Source organism: Notamacropus eugenii, chromosome 2 (genome assembly GCF_028372415.1).
Source record: "Notamacropus eugenii isolate mMacEug1 chromosome 2, mMacEug1.pri_v2, whole genome shotgun sequence".
In the NCBI taxonomy this organism is placed as follows: domain Eukaryota; kingdom Metazoa; phylum Chordata; class Mammalia; order Diprotodontia; family Macropodidae; genus Notamacropus; species Notamacropus eugenii.
The window spans coordinates 448,308,520-448,319,415 of NC_092873.1; the positions used below are offsets into that span (position 1 = coordinate 448,308,520).

The 10,896-nt window shown below is 39.4% G+C and overlaps 1 pseudogene; it reads right to left on the reverse strand.

Annotated features, from left to right (window-relative positions):
- Nucleotides 1-4,346: 4,346 nt before the first annotated feature.
- On the reverse strand, nt 4,347-6,686 carry LOC140524162 (pseudouridylate synthase RPUSD2-like; annotated as a pseudogene).
- Nucleotides 6,687-10,896: the final 4,210 nt, after the last annotated feature.

The window sequence follows — 10,896 nt, forward strand, 5'->3', positions numbered from 1 at the left end:
CTCTGTTGTTCTGTGGCTTCTGCTGCTCCAGAATTTGTTAGAAGTTCTTCTTTACAGATATTTTATGGGCTGTGGGTTCAGAGCTAGCATATGTATGTCTTTCTACTCTGCCATCCTGGCTCCTCCCCCTTAACCTGATAATTGATAGTGACAAAGTATCAAGTCCTTAAGTTAATTGCTTAAAAGTGTCTTAACCACATGGGATAGCTACCTGGAACAACAGGCTGCTAGACGAAACGGTGGAGAAAGCATCAAGCCTGGAGTCAAGAATACATGAGTGCAAATTCAGCCTCAAATACTTACTAGCAATGGTGGATAAATCACTTAACTTCTGTTCATCTCAGTTTCCTCATATATAAAGTGGAGATAATAATAGTATGTACTTCCCAGAGTTGTGAGATAAATGTAAAGTGTGTAACACAGTGCCTTGCACATAGTAAGCACTATATAAATGTTACTTATTGTTGTTATTAACATCATCATATTGATTATCATTATTAGCCATTCTGGCTTTATGTCTAATAATAAAATGATAATCTTCATGATGATAATAATAATAATAATAATACTTTGAATCAATATCAGGAAATGAATGGCAGGGACAAGAAGATTCAGAGCAACTGAATCTCTGCCCACCCTGGAAGGGAGCTCAGATTCTACTACTTCAAAAGGTTAATTCCAAAACTAATTGTCCAAAATGACTTCAGGTATAAGGGTTCTAAGTTTTCCTGGACTTAAATTGAGCTCTGGAAGCCAGGGAAGATGAAAGGAGGAAGGACTGTCATAGTAAAGAAACACTGCTCTAGCAAATTCATCTTCTGTTGTTTGTTTTCCCTAAGACTCACCATGCTTTAAAGACTTTTTTTTCCCTTTAGTTTTTCTTCTTCATTTTGGAACTCTTAACTGAAATCATTTAATGTGTTAGTGGAGAAATACCCATAGGATATCTTTCATTCCTCCATCTTCCCAAGATTCCTATTCTAATAAATTCTTAATTTCTTTTGATAATAAGGGTGCATCTTTCAAAAGAAAAAAAGAAAGAACATGAGCGAATATTAGAGTTGTGTTCATGCTTTTGAGGGATTGTCATGTGCCTAGGGATCCTTAAGCTCCTCTGTGAACTTGGCATCCATCCATCAAAAGCAGTAGAAGTATGCAATCAATGTCAGTCCTGTCTGTGTGTTTGACATATGAATGGATTTTAAGTATTTCTGCATTAGTACTAATATTCTCTGTGCATAGAGGCTGTTTGGATGATCAGCATATCTGTCTCTTAAGATATTTCCCCAAAGTCTTCAATATGTATTTTAGTCTTACATGTTCAATAAATAAACCTCCTCAGCTTTCAAAAGAACCAGCATGTGTCTGAAATATATTGAAGGAGGAAGGGTAGAGAATTGTATGCAACCTAGATATAATCACTGTTCAGGTGCAATTTAGAAGACTAGATCTGCCCAGCAACATGGGAATCACCATATTTCCTTGAAAAAATCTACTGGCAGTTTTTACTAGGAAGAAAGCAGTATGGAGCTTTGAATAAAGAGGTAGACTTTGGAGTTGGGAAGGAATAAATGTATGACAAATAGTAGTTTCATGACTATAGGCAAGCCATTTAACTTTTTAAAATTTTATTTAGTATTTTATTTTTCTCCTAGCATGTAAAAACAATTTTTAGCCTTTATCTTTAAAGCTTTGAGTTCTAATTTCTCTCTCCTCTTCAATTCTGCACCCCACCCCCTTTATCAAGAAGGCAAGCAATTTGATATGTTATAAATGTGTAGTCATGCAAAACATTTCCATAATAGTCATGTTGTAAAAGAAAACATGGACAAAAAGCCTCGAAGAAAAATAAAGCAAAAGAAAAAGTGCACTTTAATCTGTAGTCAGATACCACCAGTTCTTTCTCTGGGAATGGAGAGTATTTATCATTATAAGTCCTTCAGAGTTATCTTGTGTCATTGTATTGCTGAAAATAACTAAGTCGTTCACAGCTGATCATAAAATATTGCTTTTAATATTGCATTAAAATATTGTTGCTACTTGGTACACAGTATATTTCACTTCACATCAGCCCATGCACATCTTTCCAGTTTATCTGAGAGCATCCTGCTCATCATTTCTTATATTACAATAGCATTCCATCATAACTGCATACCAGCCATACCCCCACTGATGTCATCCCCTTAATATCTAATTATTTGCCCCCAGAAAAGAGCTACTATAAATATTCTTGTACCTATAGATCCTTTTTTTAAATCTCTTTTGGAATACAGAGAAAATAGTGTATTGGTGGTCAAGGGATATGCATGGTTTTATAACCATTTTGGCATAGTTCCAAATTGCTTTACAGAATGTTTGAGTCAGCTCACAACTCCACCAGCAATGCATTAAAGTTTCATTTTTCCCACATCTCCTCAGACATTTGCCATTTGCCTTTTCTGCCCTGTTAGGCAATCTAGTAGGTATGAGGTAGTACCTTTGAATTTCTTTAATTTAAATTTCTCCAATCAATAGTGAGTTAAAGTATTTTTCATGTGGCTACAGATAGCTTTGTTTACTTCATCTGAAAAATTATCATAGCTTTTGATCAATTATCAATTCAGTAAAGGCTATTTTTATAAATTTAACTCAGTTGTCTATGTTTGAGAAATGAGGCCTTTATCAGAGAAACTTCCTTCGTGTTTTTTTTTCACAGTTAACTAGTGTTAACTGTATTTCCCTGTACTCTATCCCCACCTCATTTATTCTGTCCTCTTTTTACCCTTTTCCTCCTCAAAAGTGTTTACTTATGATTACCCATCCCCCAATCTGCCTTCTTTTCTATCACCCCCTCTCTCCATTTCTTTTATCCTCTTCCCCTTCTACTTTCCTGTAGAGTTATATATATATATATATATATATATATATATGTATATATATATATATATATATATACATATATATATACATAATTTATATTATATATTATTTATAATTTATATTATATAATTTATACTATTATATATTATATAATTATAATATAATATTGTATAATTATATATCATAATTATATAATATAGTATAATATATTATTATAATATAATTTATATTATATATTATTTGTGTATATATATATATATATAATGTGTGTGTATGTATGTGTGTGTGTGTTCATGTGTGTCTGTGTATTTCTTCTAATTATCCTAATAATGAGAAAATCCTTATGAGTTAAAAATATCATTTGCCCATGTAGGGATGTAAACATTTTGATTCTTTTTTGATTATTAAGTACCCTATGATTTTTCTTTCCTGTTTAACTTTTGGTGTTTCTCTTGAGTCTTGTATTTGAAAGTCAAATTTTCTAAATTATTTAGTTCTGATGTTTTTATCAAGAATGCTTGAAGGTCCTTTATCTCATTAAATTTACATTTCCCTCCCAACGAATTATACTCAGTTTTGCTGGATAGGTGATTCTTGGTTGTAATTCTAGCTCCTTTGCCCTCTGGAATATCATATTCCCAGCCCCCCAATCCTTTAATGTAGAAACTGTTAAATCTTGTGTTATGCTGATTGCTTCTTTTTTTTTCTTTTTATTTCTTTTTTTTCATAGGAACTTTTGTATAAACTGATAACAGTACAAAGAAAGCAGAACCAGAAGAGTCATATAGGCAATGGTTACATTACTGTAAATGATAACAGAACTTAGATCAAATACAATGATCAGTGTTGGTTCCTGATGACTTCAGTTGCGTTATCACCTCTTGGTGGAGAAATGTGGGGCCTGGGAACATCTGTCATTTGTAGTTAAACTTAAGTTTTTTTGCTGGAGTAGGGGGGACAGATGGACACACAATTGGGAAGGGATTATGATGTAAAAAAAGTGCATTTGAAAAATATTTCCTACCTGACTAAAACAGCATTTTACAAACCTAGGTTTGTATATACTACATATGCTAGAGAAACAGAAACCAAATCACAGTGGAAGGGACAAAAACTTTCTGCAAGAGGGAGAAAAGCTCTGCTTGCATAACAACGAAGGCTGAAGGGATCCAGGTACAGTCACAGAGATGAAGCAGTCATAACTGAAAGCTCAGAAAATCCTCCCAAAAAAAGACATTGGAAAGGAGCATTTTTGGAATTAAGAGGAGCCAAAATTTGACTGTAAGTAGGACGGCAAATGAGGTATATAATTTTCTCTTTGCTCTGAAAAAAATAACTTTTTCAAAGCCCAAGACTCCCCCTTTCTAGTTCCTGAGTGCCAACAAAGAATGTCCACTTTCCCTCATTAAGAGGGGGCTAGACATAGCAGCTCTGTGAGGGATGGTGGCCTGACTCCAAAGCAGAAGGCAATCCAAGAGCAATACCCCTCAGTCTTCCTTCTAGTCATCTTGTGCCCAGGCAGGTTTTGGTGAAGAGTACTCAAAGCCAGGCCCTTTATAGCAAAGGCATGAAGGTACATCACCAGCTCCAGAGGCAAGGAATCTTGTCTCACCAAACAACATTCCTCACAGAGAGGGTCCATGGTCTTTATTCTCAAGCCCTAACTCAAATGTCTTCTGGGGAGCCAGCTCTGTTGTGTCCAAATCAAGGAAGGCTGCTTGGTTTGGCTTGTCTGGGTCTCTTGTGGTTGCAGCTGGCTCTTTCAAGTCCTACTTGAAAAATGGGTCTAATGTGGGTTTAAGACCTGTGGGTAGGTCCGCTTCAGAGACCTAGAATATTGGAGCTTTGTTTGGCCTGGTATTCCTCTGACAGATTCCATAGCAGTTCATCATCTGTCTTCTGGATTTGACGACCTCGACTCCTAGCCAGGCCCCACATTGCTGTATTATAGATGAGGTGATTGACAATTGGGTGGCACAGGAACTGCAAGTGTACTGATATTTGGTGGGTACGGCCAGTAAGAGATCAGCACTGGACCATGCTAGAGTGACCATTTTAACAGCCTCTGGAACACAGTTTCACAGGGCTTGCCCTGTGGGTCCACACAGCAGAGTTCCACCATGTAGGATACCACCAAGATGGGCTCCTTGCAGGTGACTTCTTCAGCAGGGAACTCTCCTTCCATCAGGCACACACATTCTTTCTCCAGTTACCAATCTCTAACTTGCTCATGGATCTTCATAGAGACAGCAGTTGTCTTGACAAACATAAGCACCCCCAAGGTGAGTCGGTCCAGCCTGTACAGCAGATGCAGCTCCTTAAACTGGTGTTCCTTGCCCAGGATGAAGATGACAGTGCTATGGTGGAATCGACCACAAAGGTGAATGGGCATGGAGGAGGGCTTATCCACTGCCATGACTTGCTCGGCTGGCAGTTCTCAGCTGGCAGTTGGATGGGTTCTGCTATCATGGGGGCTTGTGGTGGTGGACTGTGTTCTGCAGGAAGTCACTGTCTTAAAAACTCATGGGAAGTTTATTATTGGGTACCAGCATGATGCTATGGTTTGGTGGCAAGATTTTGTCATGTAAAGACCATGAGGACATCTTCCAACTATATTTAGCATTAGTTTGATCTTCATTATTAGAACATGGCATATAGTGATCATGATTTGACTGGAAAACATGATCCAAAAAAAAACCCAGGAAAATGGTGCCAATCTGTCCATATTTGTTCTTTGTGTGTCTGTGAAATCCATGCTAAGGACCAGTGCTCTCCAAAAGGTCAAGTGAACTACTTCACCAGTTGGTCTACTTCCCTGATCCAATTTAGCAGACAAATTGCTCCTGCTAATTAATAACAAGAAGGCAGAAGTTCTTACAGAGCTTGCTACATAATGAGACCACAAGACATGTTCCCATCAGGAAAAGAATGCAGGGATAAAAATAATAAAAATAGCTAGGGTCTATGTATTGCACTTTACAAATAGTGTCTCATTTTATCCTCACAACCACCACTGGGAGGTCATACTATTATTATCCCCATTATACAGATGAGGAAAGCGAGGCTGAGAGATTGAGGGATTTGTTCAGGGGACACACTTTTAATTAAATGTCTGCAGCTGGATTTGAACTCAGGCCTTCCTGAGCATTCTATCCCCCAGTACCACCATTGAGTGCGCTACGGAGATTGGAGGTGGAGCTTAGGAAAGGCTTTTTGAGGGAAGTCATTTGCTTTGGTCCTGGAAGTCTCCCCCTCATCTCTAGGGGCCTCACCTTAAGAACAGCACCAAGGTCACGCACTGGCTGCTCATTGAGGCACAGGTGACTGGCCCTGGCTAGTGCCTTGTGGTGGGAGAGGGCTTGGGAACTGTAGACATGAAGCAAGCTGCAGCCCACCCAGCATCCCTTGCAGTAGGTCTGAAAGTCAAAGTAACAAGCCCACACCTTGCGCAGCCTGCCCTGGAAATAATAGCTGGTCTTGACAAAGTGCTGGTGGCTGAAGCTGACCCAGGCCTGCTGCTTGTTTGGGGACCCCAGCCTGGACCTGCTGATTCTTCCACCAACCCAAGGTTGGGGCCAAGTTTGGATCTGGCCCCTGTTTCTTCTCCAGGGCTGTGGGCTGCTACTTTCCACAGGGCTCATGGACTCCCTGAAGCTGGTCCTCCTATGACTCTTGGGAGTAGCCAGGGTCTCTGTCCTTCCATTCAGGAGGCTTGCACCCACTGCCTGTCATCATCAACTTGCAGCCGTGTGAGTTGCCCTGGAGCCTTACAAAGATGAATCTCCGCAGGGCAGAGCAAACTGTGGCAAACAGGCAGACAGGAGCCCAGAGACTTCCCAGTCATATAGCCTGGGGACCACTCACTCACATGGCAACCTTGAATTATTTCTTTCTGGTTGTTTGTAATATTTTCTCCTTCACCAGAAACTCTGGAATTTGCTATGATATTCCAGTCAGTTTTCATTTTGGTATCTTTTTCAGGTGGTGATCCATGAATTCTTTCAATATTGCTTTTACCCCATAGTTCTAGAATATCAAGGCAGTTCTCCTTGATAATTTCTTAAAAAATCATGTCTAGGATCTTTTTTCTTATGGCTTTCAGTTAGTCCAATATTTTTTACATGATCTCTCCTGGATTTATTTTCCAGATCAGTTGTTTTTCTAATAAGATATTTCATATTGTCTTCTCTTGTTTTGTTTTGTAATTTCTTAATTTCTTACAGACATTTGCTTCCATCTGCTCCGTTCTAATTCTTAAGGAATTTTTTTCTTCAGTGATCTTTTCCATTTGGCCAATTCTGCTTTTTAAGACATTCTTCTCCTCATTGGCTTTTTGGTAAACATTTGGCCTACTTTGGTTTTTTAAGGTGCTGTTTTCTTCAGTATTTTTTATGTCTCCTTAACCAAGCTATTGACTTGTTTTTCATGTTTTTCTTGTATCACTCTCCATTTTCTTCCCAATTTTTCCTCTAACTCTCTTACTTGATTTTTAAAATCCTTTCTGAGCTATTCCATGACTGGAGACCATTTCATAGTTTTCCTGGAGTCTTTAAATATAGGAGTTTTGACTTTACTGTCTTCCAATTTTGTGTTTTGATTGTCCTTGTCTCCATAGTAACATTGAATAGTCAGAGTTGTTTTTTTTTTTCCTGTTCCTTACTCATTTTCCCATTCTATCAGTTGATTTTCAATCCATACTGAAGTAGGGTTCTGATCCCAGGATGGAGGGTTCACTATCTGGAGTTTCATATAGCTGTTTTCAAAGATACTTCTAGGGACCTATTAGTTTTCAGCTCTTCCAAAGTGGTATGGTCTAAGGATACTACTCTTCTGGCCTGTGCTCAGTGAGTGACCAGAAGCAATATTTTCTGCCCTGGAACTGTGAGGAGGGTTTCCTTCCACCCCCACTACTGCCACAAGCTCTGCTGTGCTAATGCTACATCTCACCCTGGGACTGCCACATAGGACTGCCAACCAGGACTGCCAACCAGAAACGATTATGGGCAAAACAACAGAGTCCTGCTTCAGTGCCAGCAAAAGACCCATGAAATCTCTTTCTGACCAGGTGTTAGATTAGCTTATCATCTCTGGGCTGAGAGTTCTAGAAACAGCCACTGCCACTGCTGATTCAGTGGCTCCAAAAGCCTGCTCCTGGTTTGATAGGTCAGGGCTGTGCTGGTGTGACCTGTGCTAGACTGCATTCCTCTCTCACCCAGGTGTGACAGACCTTTCCTGCTGTCCTTTCCAGTTTTCTTTGGTATCTGTAGACTGAGAGGTCTGGAAATTGCCACCACTGCCAGTGATCCAGTCACCCTAAGGCCTACTCTGTGTTCCCTGGAGCCCAGCCAATAATTGGTATGGTCTAAATTGGATGGCACTTTTCTCTCATCTTCTTGCAACTGACCTTTCCTGCTGATGTTCCAAGTTGTCTTGGGCTGGAAATCCATCAGCATCCATTAGCAGCTTCCCAGAGTTTCTCATCTGGCACACAAACCACCTTCCAGAAACTATGCCCCAAAGTAAAACCTAACCCTCAGAGTATTTATATATTTTTCAGAGACAGAGGGCATGACCCTCTGATCTGTACCTCAATAGAAAAACAAGAGGTACTTGGGACCTTCCTACAAAAGGACTCCCCTAGTCAAACTTCCCTCAATGGGCATCTTTTGGTGGGTTCTGCTATTCTAGAATGTGTTTAGAGTCATTTTTAAAAAGTATTTGATGGAGTTTGGGGGAGAGCTCACATGTGTCCTTGCCTTCACACTGTTATCTTGGCTCCATCTCACCTTTTAATGTAATGCCCTTCAAAATTCTCTAGGACTATGAGATGCAGAACCTGTTTACATAAATGGAGAGAGTTTCTTCACTTGGAATTCCCCAAAAGAATGGAAAAGCAGTTCCATATAAATCAGCTATAGAGAATGAAATGCATATACAATTGCATTCCTATCAGGAGGCTAATTGGATGGGATTAATATCATACCTTGGTATTTGCATGTCATCTCTACCTGTTTTGTCAGTAAGTGTCAAGGACTGATAAGGATGAGGGAAGCTGAGAAAGCAGGTATGGTCACCTCTAAGGTTCTCTGACTTTTGTATTTCACCTCTATCCAAAACCTGTACTAGGATGACTCTTTTCCCTGTCTTGTCAGATTTTTCCTTCCAGACTCTCCTGCTCACTCGGTGTAAAGAAGCTGAGAAGATGCTTCTCATCTCATAATGCTTTGTTACTTATACTTAACTTCAGAGCCTAGATTCTCCGTTGTAGGGCTTAGTTTCTGACTCTGAAAGGACTATATGAAATCACTAGACCTTCAGGGGTGCAGGTGAGGAACTGCAGAGAAAATGTGCTGTAGAAGAAAAGGAATAGCTTTTTATTCAAGAGATGTTGATTCAAATCCTAGTTCTAGAACTACCCATGTGACATTGGTAAGCAACCACCTCTCTCTGCCTTTCTTCTAATTTGTAAATTAAGAAGTTTGAACAAGGTGACTGCCATGATTCCTTCTAGCTCAAGGCACTTGGACTAAATTATAAATACTTTTTGTGTGCCCTGTGTCTGTTCTGTTATGAAAGGAAAGCAGAAAATTGAATTGTAGAAGACACTCAGGCAATATAGCTTCAACCACTAAGGAGGACATAGGCAGTTACCCCACTGGGAGCCTAGCTTCAGCCAACACTTAAGAAAAAACATAGGTTTTTACTTGTGGTTTTTGAAACTAACCTTCTTAATAATATTTGGTTTAATTATATGAATTATGCATTGTAAAAATAATGTCAAAGATGTGGGAAAAGACACCACTAGGACCTCCTCATCCTATTGCATCCTGTACGTAAGATTCAGGCATTCCTGGTGTCTTTCATTGTAGTGGGTAGGCATTTTTCATCATGTGTCAATGGGCTTCTCCTTCTCATGCTGTCTTTTTTCACCTGGGAATGTTATGTACTAGGCTCTGCAACTTAGATACCTGAGCTACAGAGAGAAAAGTAAAGATATGTGGTGGAAACAAACCTGTGTCACAAAGTGATGCCCTCTTGAAAGTGATCTCTTGTCATTCGCTCTTCCCTAAGGCCTGTTATTGTCAGAGGTCAGGGGTCTCAAATATCCTGATTGTCATGTCCTTCTCCTTAAGTGTTACTGATATCTTGGTTAATGGAAATTTATGTAGACCTTTATCTTGACTTTAGTATTTGTGACTTTCTATATCTTGTCTATATACATGATTCCTAATCTGCTTCCCTCACTTAGACTTGGTCTTTACATATGCATTAATTATACTAAGATGGTGTGAGGACAAGCAAAGTAGGATCTTTTGTTATTTTTGTTTATACCAAGAAGTATAATGTCTCTGCATAATGTGATTAAGGAGGGTCTTTCCCACCCATTATTGGGCCTGACCATTGAGCAAAGTTTGATTAGGGGAGTTATTTTATAGGAAGGTCCCAAGTACCTCTTGTTTTTCTACTGAGGTACAGATCAGAGGGCCATGCCCTCTGTCTCTGAAAAGTGTATAAATACTCTGAGGGTGAGGTTTTACTTTGGGGCATAGTTTCTGGAAGGTGGCTTGTGTGCCAGATAAGAAACTCTGGGAAGCTGCTAATCACCACCCTCTCCTCCCCGCCCCCCACTTTGAGAACCCAGATGTGGGTGCTTCCCTCTCTGGTAATGATGGTAAGACAGTTGGACCTGTCTGTTGATTCGTGATATGTGTGTTAGTTATGGTCAGACAGAAGAAACCAGAAGAGACTGTTCTTTGATTTCTCTGTATTTTCTCTAAAGTTCAGGGTGCTGACTCCCCTGAACTAGGTGAATGATATATGTGCTTGATCAAAGGAATACTATATGTGCTTGATTAAAGTGATTGTTAACCCCTCAAAGGTTGCCTTTTCTTTTGGAGAAGCAGATCAAAGAACCTGTTGTGATAGCAGGACCTCTGTGTATGTTGGGGTGCTTACCAATACAAATAATTGGCCTTATTTTAATCTTTGATATCCAGACTTGCTCCTGAAGTTGACATATCTAGTGCTAAATCAACA